At 40.8% G+C, this 25,310-nt stretch overlaps 1 protein-coding gene across 4 annotated transcripts in view; it reads right to left on the bottom strand.

The window, feature by feature from the left end:
• The window catches only part of Mtus1 (microtubule associated scaffold protein 1), a 143,254-nt gene extending 131,767 nt beyond the window's left edge, over nt 1–11,487 (bottom strand). For 3 of the 4 annotated variants that reach the window (XM_027391193.2, XM_035452665.1, XM_027391196.2), the window contains exon 1: nt 11,163–11,487. The gene's annotated coding sequence lies outside the window, so the exon portion shown is untranslated. The remainder of the gene's footprint in view (nt 1–11,162) is intronic. The other variant, XM_027391195.2, reaches the window with a different exon arrangement.
• Nucleotides 11,488–25,310: the final 13,823 nt, after the last annotated feature.

The raw sequence follows: 25,310 nt of genomic DNA, 5'->3' as shown, positions 1-25,310 counted from the left end.
ATGATGGGTCTTCAGTACCTTAAAGTCAACTCACATGAGTTCAAAGAGATGAGTCAGTTCTAAGAACTTTTAGAATGTGCTGGTAGTAAACCAGCAACACAGTTTACAGACTGTACAAAAGAAAATTATCGGCTTTGATTGGAAAGATTGAGCTCAAACATAAGAAAACATCAGGAGGAGTTCACCAAGTTGAATGCTCAAAAGAAAACCAAGAGGTTATAAACAAGGTTAAAAATTCCTGTGCAAACCAATTATTTTCAAGACAAAGAGAAAGGTTAGGCTCTTGAGCATGGAGTTTAATTCCCACAAAAGCATAAGCAAATCCAGGCAACACCTTCACCAGAGCTGCTGAGTCAGGAAAATTACCACCTATGAATCAGGAGAGACTGAAGACAAAGGTAGGTTTACTAGCCCCTATTGATTAGCCTCTGACTACTCAGCATGGTGGTGACATAACCTCAGAAGATTCATACTATCCCTCAGGTCCTGACCAACAACCAGGGGGGGCAAGGGGAAAGAGATACCTTACTAAAACTTAGATACCCACTAACACAGACTATAGGCGCCACGAGCCCAGAATTTTCCACCCAGTCAGTGTATATGTTCTATTATGTATACCTGTTCCAAATGTTCTGGCTCCCATAACATTTTTACCAACTCTAACAAAATGTTTCTCCAAAGTCTCATTGTTATGTTTTTATTTAAGAAGAGGAAAAGAGAAAGCTGAGACATGAGACATGTTGACTAGTTTATTATAAGGTCCGGCAGAGTAGGAAGACTAAGAGAGAAAAGGAACAGGGATAATGGCTGACCACCATAGAGAGGCAGAGAGAATGCATAGGTGAGAGAAAGCCAGGAAGAAACAAAGAAGGGAATTAGAGAGGAAGCAGAGAGAGAGAGTGAAGCAGGAAAGTTGGGACTTTTAAAGGGAAGACTGTGCATGAGCACTGAGGTTCCACACATGCCTAGAGTCATCATGGGTGACTGTGACAGATGATGTGGTGATGTGGTGATGTGGTGATGATGTAGCATGTTTTCTTGCGCATGCCCTGACTGTTGTCAGGGGGCAGGGTCTGTCTCTTAAAGAGGTAGAGCCGATCAGCGTCAAAGCCTGAACCTTTCACTCATCACTGACATCAAGGTGACAAAAACTAGCTAACTGCTGAAATGACTTGTTTTATTAGTCCTAATTCTTAAAAAAAAAAAAAAGGAAGAAAAGTTAATACTACTGAACGGTGGCTAAGAAGCCTTGCCATTCAAGATGAAGAGATTTGTGCTAGCCTGGAAGTGTGGCATACATGTGCAAACCCAGCAGCTGGAAAGCTAAAGCAGGAGATCAAGGTCATGGCAAGTTTGAGGTCAGCCTGAACTACCCAAGACCCTATTGCAAAACAAAAGGATAAGTAGAAAAGAATTTTCTCTCTAGTTATATCTACTATATTAAACAGGGTGTGGTGATACACACCTTTAATCCCAGTACTTTGGAGACCAGAGGTAGGCAAATCTGAGTTCAAGGCCAGCTTAGCCTAGAGAGTGAGTTCCAGGACAGCCATGGCTACATAGAGAAACCCTGCCTTGGAAAAAAAAAAAAAAGATGTTTTTTAACCCTCTGAGCCATTTCACAAGCCCTTGCCATTCTTATGTATTTCTAACAATACCTTTGATATAAAATAGTTTAATATTTTTCTAAAAATATGACTTTTTTCCTGCCTCCATTCCCTTTTGACTGACTGGCTGGACCCTTATATTCACGGTAAAATTTTAAAATTTAGTAAACCTGGTGGGGGGAGGGGTGCTGAGAGATGGCTCAGAGGTTAAGAGCACTGGCTGCTCTTCCAGAGGTCCTGAGTTCAATTACCAGCAACCCCATGATGGCTCACAACCATCTATCATGAGATCTGGTGCCCTCTTCTGTCTTTAGGCAGACAGCACTATATACATAACAAATAAATCTTAAAAAAAAAAAAAAAAACCACTTAGTAAACCCTACTCCATAGTTACATTATGACCTTCATAAAGCAACATCAAAAAACAAATATTTCTTAAACATGAAACAAAAATTTTCAAGTATTAAATTAAGTTCAATAATCAGAGACCCTAATGAGCCAGCATAACATTTCACAGAAATGGAAACTACCCAACACAAAGCCCATAAATGAAACTTGAGGGAGAGCATTCTCAGACTGCAAAGTCATCTGGATTCCTCTGTAAGTTCTCATGAGAGAAACAGCCCAAATCTCTATTCAAAAGAAATGGTCAGCTTGAGACTGCACAAATGGAGATGACAATAAATTATCACAGGTGCAATTAACTCTGCAGAAGTATTTGCATGGGGCATGCCAGATGCCCGAGTGGCTCCTCATAACCAAGTAGGAACTCAGACTATGAATGTCTGTGCCTTCCTGCTCTCCGATTCTTGGCTCCTAATGCATCCTTTTCCAGAACCCAAGACAGGCCAACCTGGCTTCATTCTTTGCTGAGTAACACTGAACAAGGGGTGAGGGCAAGAAAAGCAAATGAAGTGGGGAAAAAAAAAAAAACAAGGAAATGAACATCTGGCTTAAAGTGCTTCTAGCATCTGTAGCTGGGAAAAGCACCTTCAAATTCTCATGCCATCTAGAATTTATTCTAGGTCACACTAGTCGCACAGTACAAATTCACCCAGCACCATAAGGGTTTAACTCTCGTCAAAACACAAAATGTAAAATAGTACTCACAGAAAGTAAGGGAGCCACAGTGCACAGTAAATGTCTGATGAGGGAAATCGTACAAGTGACTAAAAAATATTTTAAAGAACTATTTGTGCCACAGCTCGTGGCACGTGGCTTTAATCCCAACACTTTCGAGATACAGAATCAGGAGGTTCTCTGTTAGTTCAAGCGTGAACTTGGACTACCCTTGCAAGTTCCAGGCCAGTCAGGATGACACAGTGATACTCTGCCTCAAAACATAAAGAGAAAAGGAATAAAGAACTATTTTCAGGGGGTGGGGGTTCATGGATTTGAACCCATGATCTCTGGCCTACTGGGCAACATAGTCTACCACTGAGCCATAACCCCAGCTCTCAATTTACTTTTTATTTCAAGGCAGGGGCTTGCTCACTTGCACAGTCTGTTCTTGAATTTACAAGCCTCTCATTTCAGGCTCCCGAATAAACTGGGTGGCCAAGCCCAGTGAGGATTCTTCAGATACCAAGTTTCTTAGCACAACTTGGTCAAGACAGCAGGCATAGTTCCAACGTAGTGGAGTCTGTAATAAATTTTGTATTAACATTCATGAGAATATTTCTTGTAACATAAATGCCAACACCCTCTGGGAACTCAAGCCAAAGCTCTTCCAAATCTCCTCCCCTCTACCTTAAAGCATTCTGAGGACAGGGAGAGTCCCAAAACTAAATACAAGATTCTAGCAGCAGGGATTATGTTCATGCCTTTTTACCTAGAATACAACATGGAAACATAATTGTAGTTACATGTATAAATGCCTTGGTTCTATATGTGAAGTCTAGACTGAGCATATAATAATAATAATAATAATAATAATAATAATAATAATAATAATAATAATAATAATAATATAAAACAAAGAGCATTTTTCATAGTCAAGAGATCCTGGGTGACTCAGCTCCTCCTAATCCATTTTCCATTTTTCCAATCCTTGTTACTCAAAAGGAAGTTGGGCCTTCTGCAATCCTCATTCAAGTCATACCTATAGGATTAAGTTAGTAGTGTTAGGCAAACAGATTTTCAACTATTTAACATGCCTAAAAATGTATGATAGCTTTTATTGTCTAGTATACTTCCTATATTGATAAGACTTTTTATAGTATAAGATTATTTAGCTAGTATTCTAGTAAGTACAGTTGAATCAGTTTGACAGAGGTGGGAAATGGGGCAGGTCTATGTTTGAATGGCATATCTTATTGGTTAGGTCTATACTGGCTACTATTTTTATTCCCCAAGGCTAGCTAGCTAGTGAGTTATGTTTTAAATAGACACACAGTTTCAACTTAATATCATTATTCATTAACAATCAAAAATAATTTAGCAGGGACTGGAGAGATAGCTCCTTGACTAAGAGCACTGGCTGCCCTTCTGGAGGATCAGGGTTTGATTCCCAGCACCTACATAGTGTCTCACAACCATATGTAACTCCAGTCCCTGGAGAATCTGACACCACCCTTTGGCCTCTTTGCAAATTCAGGCAAACACACACACAAATAAAATATTGAAAATAAAATCACATTTTTAAAAAATTTACAAGATGAACATTAAAAGAAAATTATCATGTGGCACCAAACTCTATTTAACATCTATAAACTGCTTATCTGAAAAAAAAAAAAAAAAGAGTGAAGAAAAATTGATTGTTCTTCCAAATTGCTGTATGTGTAAATAATACCTGAGTTAAATATTACCATATTACCAGTGTACTAAGGCATAGAAGATAAGCTAGCAGCCCACCAGTCAAGACTTAGCAATCACTGGTAGACACTTTTTAAGCAACATGTTTATTTACAAAAGAATGTATCTTGCCAGGCATTGGTGGTGCATGCCTTTAATCCCAGCCCTTGGGAGGCAGAGGCAGATGGATCTGAGTTCGAGACCAGCCTGGTCTGCAAGAGCTAGTTCTAGGACAGCCTCAAAAGCCATAGAGAAACCCTGTCTCGAAAAACAAAAAAACAAAACAAAAAAAAAGTATCTTTATACTTCTTCCTCTTACTGCCTCTTTGTGCTGCTACTCTAAGTATGGATACTTCCCAGGGGGAAAAATGTCTTTCTCCAGGCCAATTTAGGATACAAATTTCCCTGAAATGTTTTCAGGAAATGCAATCAGGGTAATTGTGATCAACCCAACCTCAAATTAACACAGTGAGTTTGGCATCAAACTTAAAATACTATTTATTTGCAAGGTACAAATCACTAAGGTAGTCTAGAAATCTTGCCCAAAGCATCTCACTGAGGCTTAAACAGCCTACCTGCACCTCAGCTGCCACTCTCCCAACATGAACTCAGGGATTTCTCCACACATTGCCCTAGTGTGAATCGATTTCCTTGCAAGCTCTTTCCTCCTTCCCAATTAGTCCGATAAATAGGGGATGCAACTTCATTGTATGACTGTTCAGTTTTTAAACAAAGCCTACACAAAAAGCAAGCAATAGCGTCTTAAGAGAAACTTAAAATGACTAATATTGTATTTAGTTTCACAACCTCAAAACAAAATCCCTTCTAAATTACATAGGAGACAAGATGTGTACTTTCTTATTCTTATTTGTGTAACTAATGCATGTATATTAGCATCCTTAGATATGGGCCTGCTGGCAAGACATAATACATTTTTACTATTCTTCAATATGAAGTTTACAATGTAATCCAAGGAAAACTGACTGGCCTTAATAAACAAAATTTGTTATGTTAAAGATTTGTATGCATGCTTATACTTCTAGAGCCTGGAGGCTATTAAATGAGATGCCTCTAGACTCAATCTACAGCAAATTAGCTCATTGTACAGGAAAATAAAATTTCACTGTATCTTTCTACTTAGTAAAGACCAAACCTCAGATATATCAACACAAGTGTACATTCTCTATCTTGGGCCAAGTGAACAAGCAAAAATCATACTTTATGACATCATGGAAACAGCCCACAAAAGGTGGCAACTTGTTTTTAAGTAACATTGAAGTCATTTCAAAAACTGAAACTGGCCCGGTGTTGGTGGTGCACGCCTTTAATCCCAGCACTTGGGAGGCAGAGGCAGGTGGATCTCAGTGAGTTCAAGGCCAGTCTTGTCTCCAGAGCGAGTGCCAGGGGAGGCTCCAAAGCTACACAGAGAAACTCTGTTGGTGGGGGGGGGGAGAACCTGAAACTGCCATCAAGACAATCTTTTATGAAATCTGGCTTAGAAATAAACATTTCAAAGAAGAAACAGTCACATTCAATCCTGATGATACCGAACCATCCTAAGTGAAGGATGGAGACTGCAAACAAAGTCTGCATGCTTGTCAAAGCAAACTGTCAAAAAAAAAAAAAAAAAAAAAACCCAGAAACTTCAGGCTAGCTGAGTCATTCCAAGTAGTCTCTCCCTTCCTTCAGAGAAGGACTACATGTCTTCAGTCACTAGTGTACTCTCTCCCTCCCTCCCTCCTATTGGAGGCTTCTCTGCATGCCCAAACATAAACCATGAACAGCAGGCAGTTCTTACTCTCAGCTTGGTGGCTCACCCCCAGAGCCTAAGAACAGTACACTTGCCCCTTTCAAGTAAAGTCTTTAAAGATCTACAAGTACAATCAGGCTTCTATTGCAGAGCTAGCTCAAGCTTGGGAAGGCCTTTGTCCACTTCAAAAGAATAGTTTCATCTATTAATAGTGCAGGAAATTAATTTGAGAAAATTATAAACTATAGTTTGACATCAAGAAAACACTTGTATCAGCAATTCATACAAAACCAAATTCTGACTTAAAAAAAAAAAACCCTGCAAATTGACTATCAGAGACATAGACTTCATCATCCCCAGCACCACAAATCTCAGACTTTCAATCCCAAGGATTTAAATTTTTCTATAGATTTGTTTTGTTTTTTGTTTGTTTGGGTTTTTGGTTTGTTTTTTTTTTTCTTTCTTCGAGACAGGGTTTCTCGGTGGCTTTGGAGGCTGTCCTGGAACTAGCTCTTGTAGACCAGGCTGGTCTCGAACTCACAGATCTGCCTGCCTCTGCCTCCCGAGTGCTGGGATTAAAGGCCTGCGCCACCAACACCCGGCATAGATTTTGTTTTGATGGTATAGTACATAGTTTCTTAGTAAGTATGTGATTTCAACTGCAATAATAAACTCACTTGAACAAGAGGCAACCAAGTCAGAAGAATAAACATTTCCTGGTCATCATAAAATCTGGAACATTTGAGCTGTTACACAGAAATCCTTAAAGATAAGTTCTCTAAATAGTCCATGTGAATGGTCCATCACATCACATGGTGAACTCTGTAGAATTCTGTAGACTTTGACAATGTACTTTTGAGATACTCATGTAACCCAAACTGGCCATGTTTTCTTACTTGTAGCCACTACTGGTCTTAAACAACCCCAATCTTACTGCATCACCTTCCTGCTACTACAATTGCAGTAATACATCATCAAACCTGGCTCTAGTCATGATATAACCAAACACACATGATCCAATGCCATGTAGCTTTGAGATAATGCTGAGGATGCTGCCTCTTCCCAAGCCTAATGCTATTACAAATACTTCATGTTGGATCATTCAGGTTCCTTGCTATCACAATTTCACCTCTTTGGATACCATAAAAAATGCCAGCTAAGAGGCTAGAGAGATGTCTTAGTGTTCAAGAGCACTGGCTGTTCTTGCAGAGGACCTCAGCTGAGTTCCCAGTACCCACATGCTGGATCACAACCATCTATTATCCCAACTCCAGGGGATTGAACACCCTGTTCTGACCTCTGTGGGCATCAGACATGCATGCGATGCACATCCACATATTCAGACTAAATGTTCATACACATAAAACAAATTCAAAATTATTTAACACAAGTTAAAAGGTTTCTGCAAAGGCATCACTAAATACTGACTTGTTGGCTCTGATTATAGCACATAACATATTACGATATCATGAATGAATTCAAAAGCTCAGATTATAGCCATACTGATAAGATAGCCAACAAGTTAAAAGGTTTGTTTCAAAATACTAGGAAGCATAGATCTATGTTGACTCTTATCACTGACAAAATACACTGGTGGGAACATCAGACAGAGGTTGGTTTTTTATTGATTGATTGGTTTTTTGAGACAGGGATTCTTTGTGCAGCCCTGGATGTCCTGTAGACTAGGCTGGCCTCAAACTAAGCCTGAGTTGCTGGGATTAAATGTGCTACCACCACTACAAAATACCTGGATTTAGATAGTCTTTGTCACATTCTTTAGCTTTAGGGTGGAGCAATGCAAGACACATCAAGCTTACACATTTTAAGTTTCATTATATGTATGTGTTCAACTCAAGTGTTAGGGTAATTGCAGGATTTCTAGGAGAAAAAAAAAAAAGCCTTAGAGATTTAAGTGATTTAAGATTCCTCACATCCCAAAGAACCAGGAAAATTCTCACCCAAGGTTTATGCAGACTTTCTCTAAATGTTCTGTTCTGATTGAGTGCAGGTGCTTACAAAGGGCTCCAAAAGAATGATAGTTTCAGGCCAGGTGGTAGTGGAGCATGCCTTTAATCCCAGCGGTAGGTGGATCTCTGTGAGTTCAAAGGCCAGCCTGGTCTACAGAGCTAGTTCCAGGACAGCCTATCTCCCAAAACCAAAAATATAAACAAACTAGTTCCCGTGGAGTTGGAGTTACATGCAATTGTGGGCACACTGATGTGGTTGCTGGAAACTAAACCCAGGTCCTCTTGAAGAAGCAAACTGTGCCATTTCTCCAGTCCTAAGGACATACACCACACTTGACAAATTCTCATCAACAATGTGCAAAATTTGCACAACAGAGGCTACTCCAGAACACAAGAAGTTGTAGTGAGAGATGTAAAAAAGAATTTAGCTCAGAATTCAAGAAATAACAGCCATGTGTGGCTCATAAACAATGATTCAAACTACTAAAATTCCATTTTGAGAAAACCAACATGTTTGACAACACTGAAATATACTTCTGTAAGTCAAAACAACCATCAACATGTTTATAGAGCAAACACAAATTGAGGAAAATATCTGTAATATGAACAGATATATGCCAACAATCCGAAAGAGGCTTTAATGAGTAAAAAAGCACTAATATCCCAAAAAGAAAATATGCTACACTGAATTAAAAAGAAAAAAAAAAAAACCAGCTGGGCATAGTGGCACACACCTTTAATCCCAACATTCAGGAGGCAGAGGCAAGCAGATTTCCGAGTTCAAAGACTGTCTAGTTTACGGGAATGGTTCCAAGACAGCCTGAGCTATACAGAGAAACCCTGTCTAAAGAAAAAAAAAGAAACTGGGAACATGGGTGAGGCTAACATTTGCAATCACAGAATGGAAAGTTAAATACTGCGATAGCACTGTTCACCTATAAAGCTGACAACAATACTTCCTTTTAAGGATAATAACCTGAGTTAAAATGTAACAAAAACCTCAGAGCTGGTCAACTTAGCTTGCCTAAATAGTTTTGGAAACCAAATGTCAGTATTTTTAAAAGAAACTTTGAACCACCAACTGTGATTTTCAAGGACATTATCCTGAAGAAACATAACTCGGGAATACAAATTTTTTAAAAGAGATAAGTGTTGCAGCAGCATATCTAATAACAGTCTGAGAATGAAAAGTTCAGCTTCTAAGACAAGGTTAAGTAGATTGATACATCTAGAATACACTGTAACAATAAACTAAGATGTTAAAGGCCCAATACAATGGGGGACTTTTCATAAAGTTTTACAAAGGAAATAGATGGTAAGTTTGACTCTTTTCTGAATGTACCAAATTGTACACACCATTCTTTCCTTTTGAAGTCAGAGCAAATGGGGTCACTAAGTGACATCCTTCTTTAAACACCTAATCTGTGTAACTCAAATTTAGTTTCCAAAAATTCTACTCAATAGTTGTCCAGAATTTCACAACCCTATTAAACACTACAACAATTGCCCTTCAATTCCTAACGGTTAATTAAAAGACATAGACCTCTTCCAAACACTATTTTCCCCCACATAAATCTAGTTTTAAAAGGAACAGGTGAGGATGGGGGCAGACACCTGTGATAATCCAGGTGCTTGGTATTTTAACTCTTGGCTCGGGTACACTTGGGTGGGGCACAGGTGGGGGGGAAAAATCAACGCAGAATTTACATTTTTTAATTATTTTAAACTAAATTCTATGCTTTTTTAAAAAAACAAGGTAAGAATAGGGGTTTGCTTTATTTTGCTTGCATTAACTTTTCCTATGGAATAGAGTTCTTGAAAAATAAACCTGTATGCCTGGCGGTGGTGGTGCACGCCTTTAATCCCAGCAGTAGGGAGGCAGAGGCAGGTTGATCTCTGTGCGTTCGAGACCAGCCCAAGAGCTAGTTCCAGGACAGCCTCCAAAGCCACAGAGAAGCCCTGTCTGGAAAACGAGAGAGAGAGAGAGAGAGAAGAGAGAGAGAGAGAGAGAGAGAGAGAGAGAGAGAGAGAGAGAGAGAGAGAGAGAGAGAGAGAGAGAGAGAAACAGAAATGAACCTGTAAACAATGAGTTTAAGCACACCCACACAACAGACTATATAGACTGCCCTGAAGGAACTGCTGGAGCAAACGGGAGATGATGAATTATTTAAATTGTAACCTATTTGTAAAGCATTCCATATGGAGGTCACAGCATATCGAGGTCATAGGTTCAGGGGAGCACCACCCCGCCTCTTTTTGCCCTCCTCCCTCCAAGTTGTCTCCTGTTCCCCGGAATCCACTCCCACCACCACCACCACCACCACCCCCACAGCGCTGTGATTTGATACCATGATTGAACTCCAATCACCTGGCAAAACATGAAAGCTCTCTTTCCTCCTGTTTTGCCTAAGACTCTGGTTTTAGACAAACAAAATACACTGGATTTCCTTTCCTAGAACACTAACAATTTAAAAATAGCGTTTTGCAAGAATGGGTATCACTAGGCAAGCTGAGTTCTTAAAAAATTAAATTCGTCATTACAAGTCAAAAGTGAACAAATGACCCCAGTGGAGGAGGGCAAAGACCTCCGGTAATTCTAGCTAAATTCACTATTGAGCAGTGATTAAGGTGACCAAAACCGATCGTTTTTCCATAGAGCTTATAAATACCCGCCGGCTGCAGGGAGTAACCCTGCATAAGGACCTGGGGAACTACAGCAATTCCCTTTCTCCCACATTTTCTCCCCTGACGGCTTAAGCTGGGAAAGGGCCCGGCAACTCGCCCAGCCGGAATCCTGAGGCTGCCAGGCCCTAAGTCGGGGTCCGGCGCTTGGTGGGCGGCTTTCGGCCGAGGGTACAAACTTGACAATTCGCCTGATTTCCTGTAAACCCACCACCTCCGTCACTTTCAAGGTGACAGCAGCCGCAACCCGCTGTTCTGCAGGAGCTGCGCGGGCCCCACGTGAGCCCAGCCTCCCCACTCACTCCTCGAACTTTGAAACCCCGAGGATACCCGCCCACTCCTCCCGAAAGCCACTCCGGTCACCGTGAGTAAGTTGCAGTCGCCGGGTCTGAGCTCTACGTTCTCCTGAGATCCCCACCGCGGCCAGGATGGGCGGAATGTGATCCACTCCGCACTTGCGGGCAGAGCCTGGGAGCCTGCCCTGAGCCTTCCCTGGAGCCACCGCTTGGGGCTGGGCTCCCTCCACACCCTGGGCGGGCCCAGCCTGGGAGGCGTGTGTATACACCTGGGGCTCGCAGCTGGACCCGGATCCGCACCCGCAGCCCGGTTGGCAAAGGCAGCCAGGCGAGAACCGGGACCCCGGAGCTCGGGAGCCTCAGCCTACCCGCCCTGGGTCACCAGGGGGAGGAGCGAAGGCGGAGAGTCCGGAGCTGGGGAGCCTCGCCCCTAGCCTGCGGCGGGTTCTGGAGCCCAGACAAAGGCCAAGTGGGGGCCCAGAGGGCGGCGCCTAAGAAAACTAACCTGTGAGACGTGCCGGGGTTCCTTGGGTCACGAAGACTCCCACCGAGCTCCTCTACGATCACCCTCCTGGTCCGGCTCCCAGGTTAAATGTCTACTTACCGGAAGCCCCGGGCGTAGGTCCTGGACCCGGCTGCACCTGTTGCCACGTGGGTCGAAATGCGGGTGACTGCTGCACCTGACTGCACCGCGCGTCTCCAGACTACTCACGTCCCCACGGGCGAGCCAAACTGCGGTGCCCAGCTTTGGGGCCCCAGGACCAGACAAGCTAGCCAGAGAATCGGCTCTTCCTACGTCTCCTCGCAGCCTGAGTTCTCTATCCTTTTGCTTCTCTTGACTGGGGGTTGGAAGGTGGGGAAGCTGCCTGTAAAGAACCAGCACTGATTGCTCTCAGTGAGTTCCACCTGAGCGCTATATTGTCGTCTAAAGACAATATAGCGAGCAGATTATTAGCGAGCACCTATTAAACATTAAAGAAACGAGCACTCCAGCTGTTAGATGTTAAGCTAAAAATGGGAAGATAGTGGGACTCGGAGAAGCTAGATCCAACCACTTTAAAGACAAAATCCTTGTTCTTGGACGAACTGAGCAACTTTCAGCCTCAACTAAGCATATTTTAATACAGATTTTTTTCTACAGATTGATAGTCTACCTGTGAGAGAAAAAAACATTCCTGAACTATTAAATGTCAGATAATCAGAGCTCTAAATTTAATATATGCATATAAAAATACCTGGCATGGGATTGATGAAGCTGTGCAGCAGACGGGCGGGGGTGGGGGAGGGAAGAAGCATTTCAAAAGTTGCCTGTGCTGTGAATGCTGGATGAACAGCTATTAGCATTGCTGTTTATAACTTAAAGTGTTTTCACGTGTACAAGGATCCATTCTTTGCTCACAAGTAGAGCCTGGTGTAAATAGGTTAGATTATTATCTCTATTATTCAAGTGAGAACAGTGAAGTCAGAAAAGCCAAGTGACTTGCAGAGGGTCACACTGTGAAGGAGGGCAAGGCAGGCCCAACTCCCAACTTTTTTTCCTCCATATCCTAGCAGATAACTCCTGTAATTTATCTTTGAAATCCCTGCTGTAACATGATCTCCGTCTAGCAGGAAAATCATGTGACTAATTTTAAAGTGATACACCATTAAACACCATTGGATAATTCTTCCGTATGCAAAAGGCACATGACAAAACAAAACAAAACCAAAAAGGCCACGGATGTTTTTCTGACAAGTCATGAGATGATTATGCTAATTAACAACAGGCCTCCTCCCCAAGGAGGGAGACTATTCCTTGTGTTAAACATATCATTTAAGCCTTTATAACCCACGTGTGACCCAGATGTTTTGGCCCAACCTACTCCACACACCCCCACACTCCCACAAAGACTCCATTCTATTGTGTGACTTAGTTCTATCTATAGAGAGCCACTTTTACTTTTTATTTCTATAAGACAAATTGAGAAAAAGAAAAAAAAACCACTAAAGTAATTGGAGATATTTTTGTGGGTGTGGAGATCAGAAACTTAGCTTCTAATTGCATTCATGTAAAAGAGAAGTGGTCTAGGGATATCATCAGAGACTCTGTCCAGCCAAATAGTCATGAAATAAGGCCTATTGGCTTTTCTGTTCCTCTTGGTTCTGGGTACATAGCAAGGTTCCTAACCTCTGAACTCTAATGCTGACTTGCTATGGACTCCGGGAATGATAGTAAGGACCAGATAACAGCACAGCATAACTTTGTGATCCTGTGTTCCGAAAAAAAGTTCGAATGTTGTTTCCTCTGGGAGGAAATGTGAAAGCTAAAGACTGTATTTTACAAAATCTCTGTTTTGTTTGGCACATTGTCAAAGCTTAGAACACTTGATAGTCACGGGATATTAGTGAATGTGAAGGCAGGCAGTCGCAAAGCAGCTGTGAATGTATCTTATAGTGACCTCTATAGAGGGCAATTCAAAAGACTAACAGAATTATAGATGCACAGATTGCTTTATTAAAAACTCCACATATGAGAATTTATCTTATATTACACCCAACAAATTGCATCTGTATAAAACCTAGTCTGTTTCAGCCCTGTGTCTAGTAGTAATGACAGGTTGAAAAACAACATGCTGATTAGTGAAGAACTCATGAATAAATGTTCATTAATTAAAAATTATGACATAGCCATTAAACAAATCTCATGAAAACATGAAAAAACAGTGGTAGTGGCCCACTGTTTTAATCCCAGCACTCGGGAGGCAGAGGCAGAGGCAGAGGCAGAGGCAGAGAGAGGCAGAGGCAGAAGGATCTCTGAGTTTGAGGTCAGCCTGGTCTACAGAGAGAGTTCCAGGGTGGCCAGGGCTACACAGAGAAACTGTGTCTCGAAACCTACCCCCCACCCCCACAAAAAAGAATGAGAAGGATCTTTGTACAATTATGAAATAATCTTCTAAAATGCATCATGCATAATTTTAAATGTAAAATCACCTAATAGTATGCTGCCATTTCCACTAAGCAGATAAAATCCATATACTTACTTTGAACCCATATTTTGGTTCATGTAAACAAAATAGCGTGTAAAAATACACTTTCAAAATAAACTCCCAAAATAAATTTCCAGAAACTTTTTTTTTTTTTTTTTTTTTTTTTTTTGGTTTTTCGAGACAAGGTTTCTCTGTGACTTTGGAGGCTGTCCTGGCACTCTCTCTGGAGACCAGCCTGGCCTCGAACTCACAGAGATCCACCTACCTCTGCCTCCCGAGTGCTGGGATTAAAGGCGTTCTCCACCAATGCCTGGTATATAGTTTTTGTTTTTTGTTTTGTTTTGGTTTTGGTTTTTCGAGACAGGGTTTCTCTGTGGCTTTGGAGGTTGTCCTGGAACTAGCTCTTGTAGACCAGGCTGGTCTTGAACTCACAGAGATCCACCTGCCTCTGCCTCCCGAGTGCTGGGATTAAAGGCCTGTGCCACCAACACCCGGCTAAATTTCCAGAAACTTATATGGCTCATGGTATATTTAAAGTATCTTGGGGAGTCCAGAAAATGGAGGGTAATTTTGAAAAGAAAGATTTTACTTAATATAAGTTCACACATTTTACATTTTGGTCCAAGTTAATAATAATAGACATTTTAAAGATGTTTCCCCACTTGAGATTTGCTATAAAGAATGAATATATATATATATATATATATATATATATGATGTATCATATATATATGATACATGGTCACATTTCCAGTGCTCTAACAATGGGGAAGCAAAACTGCTCAATTGCTACTGTTAACCTTGCCTCTTCTGCAGTGCATTTATATATAAAAACTTCTGCACTCAAAGCCTAGCAAATGCGCTGTGAGAGGGTTGAAAATGGTGGGACTGGAAATTCCTTTTACTAGTATTAACATTTCACAGGATAAAGCTTGAGCATTTTCCCAGGGTCACATTAAAGGGGAAAGGAGCCTGGGCTTAATTCTCAATGGGGAAACTCCAGCAGTTCATTTCAGTAGTGAGGAAGCAATACCATGGGAATCCCTTGGAGTCATTTTCACTTTGTTCCAATTCAGCTCCCTTTTTTTGTTACTTTCTTAAACTTCCACTGATATTTCATTGAGCAGGGACTTGAACAACTCTAAAAGGGAGAGCAAATTCTTAAAACTGACTATCGTGAAAGATACATATTTTTGTCATAAAGCAGGAAAAGCGGCAAACAGAATGTTGAGCAACAAATTAAGGTATCCAAGTGTCCTAACCAGTTCATAATTGCTATTTTCAAAAGGTGTTATCTAAGGAAGGGAAACTCTGTCCAGCACTGAAGTCCAAGAAAACAAAACAAAACAAAACAAAAAGTCTTTCTTTTTTAGTTAAAGATTACTGAATGAGGATGGCCAGGGAGAAAAAGGAAATATATTGTGGCCCAATAGTGGAGCATTTACCTAGCAAGTATGAGGCCCTAGGACCTGAGTTCAATCCCCAGGACACACACACGGACAATGATAGTTTCCCACTCAGGAGCCAGGCTAATTTCATCCCAGCCTTAGAGCAGTATTAGATGTTCAGAGGTTGGCTATAAATAGACATGACTAGGGGCAGCAGCTCCTTCACGTATACTTCAGTTCTGACATGCTCATAGTAGAATTATAACATCACCACCAATCTCTTGCCTCAAAAGTAAACAGTGGCTTTCTACAACATTCCACAAACTTGCCAGACAGCCATGTCATTGTGGCTGAAGAAATGTTAGCAGTTGTAGCAACTGCTTAAAAAAAATAATAATAAAAGAGCCCAAGTATGTTTGGATTTTGTGATAGTGCTAGTGACCTAGAGAAAATGTACCTTACAAATGTCTAATTCCTGTGTCTTGAGATGGCAAGCTAGATGGCCTGATATATAAACTGACCAGTTATAGCAATTGCTACATAGGAAGAAAATGAGAGCATGAAAACTGTGAAATGTCCTGAATAACTAACAGTTCGTGGGTTTCTGCTGACCTTTTCCTAATGGACTTGCAAATTCAGCTGGACTCCTTCCTGCATGTTCTCGAATGGTGTCTATCAGAGTCAGTCTTCTCTTGCAGACTTCTGCCAGTTTGTAAATGAAACATCTCAAGGGAAGGGTTTTGCCACAGCAATACTGAGGGAACATGTTTCCTTTTTATCCAAACTATCTGAGACCTAAAGTCTCCAATTCTCTTTCCTCTCCCCCAACCAATGGTTGCCATTTATAGACCCTGCAGAAGGAAATGTTCCTTTAACAAGATGCCAAAATTATTTTAGTTCACATACAAACAAGCTGTGCCATAATTCTGCTGTGAACCTCATCATATTAGGAAGAAATTAGGAAAAATATAGCACTACCAGTTTGTTACGCAAACCCGTTGAAGATGTTTACTTTGTATGCCTGAAATGGCGTGACTAAGAAAACACTGCTCTGTAAAATCCACTCTTGACAATGAGTCATAACTGTGTCACACTAGAGCTTGTTCAGGCTTCCCTACACTTCAGGTGGAGTGTTCCCTTAAAAAAGAAGCTTTACTCTTAGTTTCACTGTATTTCCTGCTTTATGGCAAATATTGATAGGAAATCTATGCTGTTGAAGTCTCATACCTTTAAGATTATTCTAAACTTGTTGAATTTGCTCAACCTGTAAACTTCTCCCCCCTCTGCCCACCACCAAATGTAAGTTCTTAGACAGCTGAGGGTTACCTTTTAACTTGCCTCAAACCCCTAAGCCAGTGGTTCTCAACCTTCCTAATGCTGAGACCCTTTAATACAGTTCCTCATGTTGTGGTGACTCCCAACCATAAGATTATTTTCGTTGCTACTTCATACTGTAAGTCTGCTACTGTTATGAATTGTAATGTAAGTAATTCTGTTTTCAAATGGTCTTAGGTGCCCCCTATGAAAGCGGCATTAGACACCCCACCCCAACACATACAAGAGGGATCTCAACATACAGGTTGAGAACCACCTTCCTAGGCCCTGTTGCTACATCAGTGATCATCTGAAAATAGTATTAAGCAATTATGAAGCACAGTGAGTTCAACCATGCTTCTCTGTGGCAGGTGAATGCAGGATAATACCATATACAATGCTGGCCCCTAAGGATTCATAGCTGTTGATTACATTATTGACTATAAATCCCTCTCCCTATACAAGTGGTATTCAGTCAGGTGGACCAAAGTGGTCTATGTCTTAGCAAATCATATAGGAAGATCCAGAAACAGCAATGAGCAACAATTAACCCACATGCTGTTATCTACGATTCCTTTACTTCCAAACATGGGGCAGGCAGTTCAGAACAGAGCCATTGAAAATTTCTGTCTTAGTAGCTGGGTGTTGGTGGCACACGCCTTTAATCCCAGCACTTGGGAGACAGAGGCAGGTGGATCTCTGTGAGTTCAAGGCCAGCCTGGTCTTCAGAGTGAGTGCCAGGATAGGCTCCAAAGCTACACAGAGAAACCCTGTCTCAAAAAAAAAAAAAAAAAAAAAAAAGAAAGAAAATTTCTGTCTTAGTTTACTGTTCTATTGCCGTGTCAAAACACCATAAACAAGAAGCATTTAATTGGGGGCTTGCTCACAATTAAAGAGGGTAGGTCATGATCGTCATGGCGGGGAATGTGGCTGCAGACAGACAGATGTGGTGCTGGAGCAGTAGCTGAGAGCTTAAATCTGTTCCCAGGTTGGAGGCAGAGAGGACTAGATTGGTCTTAGTATGGGCTTTTGAAACCTCAAAGCCTACCCACAGTGACAGGCCTTCTCCAGCAAGACCACGCCTCCTAACCTTCCCATACAGTTCCACACCCTAGGGAGCAAGCATTCAAACATATGAGCCTGTTGGGCCAAACCATCCCAACATCATCATTATTTTCTGTGTGCATAAATACAGACTATGTTTGCCTAAATTAAAATGCAAATGAACCTGCTTCATAAATTAGTGCCAAATGAGTTAGCAGAGAGTAAGTTGATCATAGCTTTGAGATTCTAGAACATTGAGAAGGCTAGATGTTAATCCAGTGCATAAACTGAACACCACCAAAGATTTATCTCTTTTGGAAAAATATACTTGTGATAGCTTTTGTTTGTTTGTTTTGTTTTTGTTTTTTTGAGACAGGGTCTCTCTGTGTAGCTTTGGAGCCTATCCTGGCACTTGCTCTGGAAACCAGGCTGGCCTCAAACTCATAGAGATCCGCCTGCCTCTGCCTCCCAAGTGCTGGGATTAAAGGCGTGCACCACCACCAACGCCGGGCCTACTTGTGATAGCTTTTTAAATACCTACAAAATTATGACTAATCCCCACTCATTTACAAACCAATTATCCACAAATCTTAAACAGGAGAATCAAATAGAAAAACATCATTATCATTCTTAAAGACCAACAATGGAAATCTAAAATTTATTTTTTCATGCAGATGTGTGTCTACTGATTTTTCTTGATCCTAATTTCTCTTATAAAATTCTTTAGCTCTCAGAGGATCACCATGAGGGTGAAATGTAGGTATTATTAATATTCATTTTTATTGTTTGTGCATTATTTCAGGTTTTGAATTACTAATTCACTCTTTGCCATTCTCATTGGTCTACAGACCCAGGGCTATAGAAAGATTCACATTTATCCAAAACAACATTCCTTGAAATTCACTAAAGCTTCCAGTCTGTCTCCCTTCAAACTTTCAGCTCATGTCCTGCTTAAAGTTAGCAAACAAAATCCCTTCACTTATACTTCCTAATCTGAAAAAAAAATAATTTGTAAAAGCTGTATGTATCGGGGCTGGAGAGATGACTCAGAGGTTAAGAGTACCGACTGCTCTTCCAGAGGTCCTGAGTTCAATTCCCAGCAACCACATGGTGGCTCAAAAACCATCCGTTATGAGATCTGGTGCCCTCTTCTGGTGTGCAGATATACATGGAAGCAGAATGTTGTATACATAATAAATAAATAAGTTAAAATCTTTTTTAAAAAAGCTGTATATATCGCTGCGTTTTGTGTAGTATGCATACTGTAAAGTGAGACAAAATACAAAATAGTAATATTTTCAAATAGATAGGTAAATAGGTGTATCTCATATTTTCTTCTTATATCTCACCAGCTGCCTCCTGGTAGCAAGAAACAATTCCAGGCCAGCCGGGGTTACAAAGTGAAAACTTTATCTCAAATTAAAAAAAAAAAATTAACCGAGCAATGGCACATGCCATTAATCACAGCATTAGGGAGGCAGAGGCAGGCAGATCTTTGAGTTCAAGGCCTGCCCACTCTACAGGGAGTATTGTTGGACAGCCAAGGCTACACAGTGAGACCATTTTGAAAATCCAAAAAGAGGAAGAAAAAAGAGAGGGAGGGAGGGAGGGAGGGAGGAGGGAGGGAGGGGAGGAGGGAGGGAGGAAGGGAGACAGAGACAGGGAGTGTGTGTGTGTGTGTGTGTGTGTGTGTGTCTTTAGGAGGCTGGGTGAGTTTGGATTCCTGTTACTCAAGTAAAAACTAAGCATGGGCTGCATGCCTATAATCTAGGCACTGGGGAATGGAGTCAGACAGATTCCTGAAGCTCATTGGCTAGCCAGCCCAGCCAATTAGTGAGCTCCAGTTTGTGAGAGATCCTGTTTAAAAACAATAAGGTAGAGTGTAATAGAGGAAGACAGTTCCACATCAGTCTCTGGCCTCCATGTGTACATGCATAGGCAATCACACTAGCATGCGAACACATGCACATTGCATACACACACACACACACACACACACACACACACACACCACACAAAAAAAAAAAAAAAAAAAAAAAAAAGAAAGCAAATTAGGTTACAGTAAGCATGATCTAGATTTAAAAGACAGCCTTTCACAGTCACCTGCACAGACACACACACATTCGTGCACAAACACACACACAATCCCTGTCATCTTTTCTCATTTCCATACTCAGCATCACACACACACACACACACACACACACACACACACTGGACCTCAACAATACTAAGACAAACAAAATTGCATCCTCTCATAAAAGAGTTAGTACTCTTGGGCCTGTGAGATGGCTCAGGCAGTAAAGGTACTTGCTGCCAAACCTAACAACCCGAGGTCAGTTCTCAGAAGGCAAGAACCAATCCACAAGGCTGTCCCCTGATATCCATACACCAGTGTACATACCTCAATAAAAAAAATAAATAATTGGTTTTTGGTTACTGTTGTTGTTTTGCGTTTTTTTGTTTGTTTGTTTGTTTGTTAGAGGCTCTTAGGGGAAAACACTCTCAAGGAATAGAAAGAGTGGCCATTTCATTTCAGAAAATGACTGACTAATCTATTGATGGTAAAGGAGAATATTTTTCCAGTTAGAGTAACTCCAAATCTTCTTTAGGTCAACTGTTTCAAGTTAGTCTGACTGGTCAGGCTCCTTTGTTAATGCCTGACCTGATTGCTTCTTAACTCCCATTCCAAAAACTCCATGCATAAAAAGCCACATAAAACCCCAAGGACTACCAGCATGCCTTCTATGTCCAAGTAAAAATGACAAGGCAGGGAAAATCCAGTTAAATCCGATCTTGGCCTCATGGATCCAGTGTGACAACGAGTATGTGATGTGTGCATACATGACAGTCCTGTGGGCCATGCACGTGGGATTTATGACAAGCCCAGGACAACGGTCTTGAAGCAAAGACTTAAAAGCTTTCATCATTAGACTAATTGTAATTCACTTGATCCTCTGATGTAACCAAATCCACCCAGTTACTCTGCAGGCCATTATTCCTTACATTCAGCATATTGGTGTGTCCGCCATTAAATATTTATTGTCTACATTGCTGTTTGGAAGACAAACAAAGCAGCCACTTTACTGTTTTGTATTGATTCCTGGGCTGTCTTTAGAAGAAGCTTTTAGAAGTGTGCTTTCAATAACACACATTTACTGCACGACTAGCAAGACTTCCTTCATGTTTCTGTCGAAGGATATTAGAACATAGATCAGAGTGGTTTTTTTGTTTTGTTTTGTTTTGTTTTTAAACCGGCTCTGTGCTATCGTTATCAACAAGGGCCTCAGGTAACTCGTGTTCACAACTATCACATTTATTTAGAAGAATATTAAAACAAGGAATCCTCAAGTGCTTTTACCAGACATGGTTTTAATTGCCTTTAAAGAAAGGTCTATAATTCAGCTAATGAGTGGTGTCACCAGAGTAGCCTGAAGCTAAAGGTACCAGCACTTTCGTCCTATGATGGGGAAGGAACTGGATCATTTTATTTAATAATAATAAATATCTTTGACAAGATTTATTACAAGTGTTTTAAACCCAAGGCTGTGATTGGCAGACTCTCCAGGGAACCTTGGTGTCACCTCAAGGAAATTATCACAGATTTGGCTCTCCCCTTTTTTCTTTTTGTTTGTTTTTCAAATTTTTATGCATATGAGTGTTTTTCCAGCATGTATTTCTGTGCACTACATGTGTGCCTGGTATCTTTGGAGTCCAGGAGAGAGCATTAGATACTCTGGAACTGGAATTACAGACGGTTGTGAGCTCCCATGTGGGTGCTGGGAGTATCAAACCCAGATACTCTTGAAGAACAATAAATGCTCTCTGCTGAGCCATCTCCAGCCCTTAAGAGCAAGCCATCTTTGGTGCAAGCATCTGATATATCTTACCTTTCATTAAGCATTTTTAAGAAGAACATTGTACCCTGCAATCTGAGGCAAATTAGTTATATATTTGATGGGGTGAATATTCAAGAGGGGCTAATTATTGTTCTGGAAAATGTATTGTAATGTGTGATATGTATTTACTTACTATAACAAACTATTTGCTAAGCTGATTTTATCTCTCCCTACATGCTCCTTCACCATGTGATGATACTCTAAGCAATCCACTATGTAAAGTATAAAATGCAATTTCTGCCCTAAAAGTGCTAAGAAATAATTGTTTAAATTTTGTATGATGTATTTTCTTCCTGGGTATAATGTCACACAAACTGTAATCCCAGCATCCAGGAGGCTAAGGCAGGAGGATTGTGAACTGGAAGCCAGTCTGGGTTATATAACAAGACCTGTATACACACACACACACACACACACACACACACACACACACACACACACACACACACACAGAGTTCTACTTTATTGTTAGTTTGTTATGTTATTTAGACACCATACACATTTTCTTACTAGGGTTGTAATCTGAAATAGCATTTAACTTTAAAACAGCCTTCATTTTCCTTGGTTGCTACATTTCCTTTAAGAGATTCAACAAATTATTTGAATGAAGAACATTGTCCTTGATGAACTTTCTCCTGGTTAATCACACAAGAATGTCACAGTCAAACTAGACATGGTGGCCCTCACCTTCAATCCCAGCACTCAGGAGGCAGAGGATCTCTGTGAGTTTATGATCAGCCTGGTCTACGTAGTAAACTCTAGGACAGCCAGGGCCACATACAGAAACCCTGTCTCAAAAGAAACAAACAAAAAGAATGTCACAGTACTTCAAATTATTTCTATGTAGTTATCCAAGTTTGCAGACAAGCCCCCTCTCTGACCAAATAAAAGCCATTGATTAGAAAACTCGATTGTCATTCACCAATGAAACAAACCATATTTCCAGTACTTAATCAATTGCACTCAATACAACAGAGAACTTCAGAGTGTGGTCACCTGGAGTTTCCCTTTTGATAGTGAAAAGTAGTAAGTATTAGACTAAACCCCTGCAGAAAACAACTGTCCACTATCAGAAGAATACAAACAGCATCTATTTGAGGGCACTGGAGAGTGACCAAAAGCAGGCAGGAACTGGAAGGGAATCAATACTTGAAAGAACCTATGCATGGTCTCTCAACCGAGGAGACTACCCAACCCTGGGGAACAAGGAACTCCAACTCTGGCAGGAAAACACAATCCTAATTGGAGTAGAAAATGCCATTTTAGATTGCTAAAATGGCTGGATTTGGGGGGAGAAATCCCAGGAAAAAGAGTCATAGGATGGGAGCCTTGAGACCTGTGTGTGTGGAAATGCCCCTCATTTCCACAAACCTCTGTCTGAGGGTTCCCCGTCCCCACTGTGTGAAGGGGTGTGGGTGAGTCTCCAAGAAGCCCAACTAAAAGGCTGAAAAAAAAACCCAATAGAAATTTCAGACAATAGCTAGACAGTTTATAGTTTGAATGAAGCCAGACTGTCTAGTAGGGCAAAAACTAGGCAGAGAAGTATGGAGTAGTCAGAAGTCTTTAGAGGACATCATCACTTGTGAGGTACACGATCTGGAATCCCAGTGTATTCAGACAAAGAGGCTACACATCTCTGGACCCAAAGCCAAGGCAATTCCCTTATTGGAAACTAGCCTAAATAAGTGCCAGATGTTGAAACTAAAAGAAACATATCTGAAAGCAGATGTTCTATAAACATATTTAAGAATTGAAATGATATTTTGAATACAGAAAGAAAATAGAACCAAATGCAAACATGGAATGCAAAATTACAAGAAATGAAAGTTTTTAAGAGGGTTTAATAGGAAAGTAGGAACAGCCTGAGAAAGTCAGTGGATTTGAGAAACAATAAACAGAAACCCAATCTGAAGAGCATAGAAGACAGTAAAATGGAAAGAGTAAAATTTCAAGGACCTTTGGAACAGAGTCAGATAGATTAAAACAGGCATTCTTAGAGTCCAAGAAATAGAAACTTTTTTGGAAAAACAATCACCAAAATTTCTCCAAAACATGCATACCCATATCTGAGAAACTCAGCAAACCTAAATAAGAAATAAAAATAAAGAGAAAAAAAGCTGTTACACTTTGGATATTTTAAGTATTATTTTCTGAGCATCAGTATTCATCAATTGACTTAGAAACACATTAAAGTCCATATTGGTAAATAGGATTTCTCCTGAGAATGCAAATGATCTAGACTGAAAAATCAGCTCACATGATTTACCATATGGAGAAAACAAAAAAAAAAATCCATGTGAGCCGGGCATTGGTGGTACATGCCTTTAATTCCAGCACTCAGGAGGCAGAGGCAGACAGATCTCTGTGAGTTCAAGGCCAGCCTGGTCTCCAGAGCAAGTGCCAGGATAGGCTCCAAAGCTACACAGAGAAACCCTGTCTTGAAAAACAAAACAAAACAAAACAAAACAAAATCCATATGATAATTTCAGTAGATGGACTTAGAATAAAAACCCAGCTACTGAGGAATAAAATAGAGTCAGCCCAGTGAAGAGACCTGCAGTGTTACATGGAGAAAGGACTGACACCAAGACAAATGGATGCAGTCACCTACAGTTTCTATTCTTCTGGAAGTCTGAAGTGGATTATAAAGACAAGAAATGGAACTAAGGAATGTACTCAGAAGAAAGAAGCTTTGAGTCCTATTTGTCGAAGTTGAGGTTTGAGAATGGAGTGTTCTCCAAAAGGCTCATGTGCTAAAGGCTTGGCCTTGATGTGATGAGCTATTGGTTGCTTGTGAGAGCTCAGGCTTTACCTATGAGGTAACCTATCAATGATTCACAAGTTGATGGCATTAATAAAAGGTGGTAGAAACTTTCAGAGGTAGGCACAGTTGGAGGAATTATGTCCCTGGTAGTTTGCTCTGGGACCCTTCCTCCCCACCTTGCTCCCTACCTCGTTTGCCATGAGGTGAGCAGCTTTGCTGGAACAAGATATGTGAGACATGGATTGAGGCCTCCAAACCTATGAGTTAAAATAAACCTTTCCTCTTTGTAAATTGTTCCCTTGGCTATTTATTTACTACAGGGTACAAAAGTCTGAGCCAGTGTGGTGAGAAGCACAAAATTATCGGGGAAGGTAGGTGCTTGACTTTAATCCCACACTCAGGAGGCAGAGATAGGAGAATCTCGGTGAGTTCCAGACCAGCCAGGGCTACATAGTAAGACCCTGTCTCAAAAACAAATAAACAAACAAACAAAAAAAAAAACAGGAGAAAAACAAACAAACCAAAACAGAAATGGAAATGAATGAGTAATCTTTTTTTGTTGTTGTTGTTTTGTTTTTTTGTTTTTTGAGAAAGGGTTTCTCTGTGGCTTTGGAGGCTGTCCTGGAACTAGCTCTTGTAGACTAGGCTGGACTCAAACTCACAGAGATCCACCTGCCTCTGCCTCCCGAGTGCTGGGATTAAAGGCGTGTGCCACCAATGCCCGGCTAGTGAGTAATCTTAATCATCTTGAAAGGACCTTGAACCAACTAAGACAACTGTTCTCAACCTGTAGGAATCAACCCCCTCGACAGTCCAACAACCCTTACACAGAGGTCACCT

This window comes from Cricetulus griseus (assembly GCF_003668045.3).
Source record: "Cricetulus griseus strain 17A/GY chromosome 1 unlocalized genomic scaffold, alternate assembly CriGri-PICRH-1.0 chr1_1, whole genome shotgun sequence".
Lineage (NCBI taxonomy): Eukaryota > Metazoa > Chordata > Mammalia > Rodentia > Cricetidae > Cricetulus > Cricetulus griseus.
Note: the sequence above shows the minus strand (reverse complement) of the source record. Positions and strands in the feature narration are given on the sequence as shown.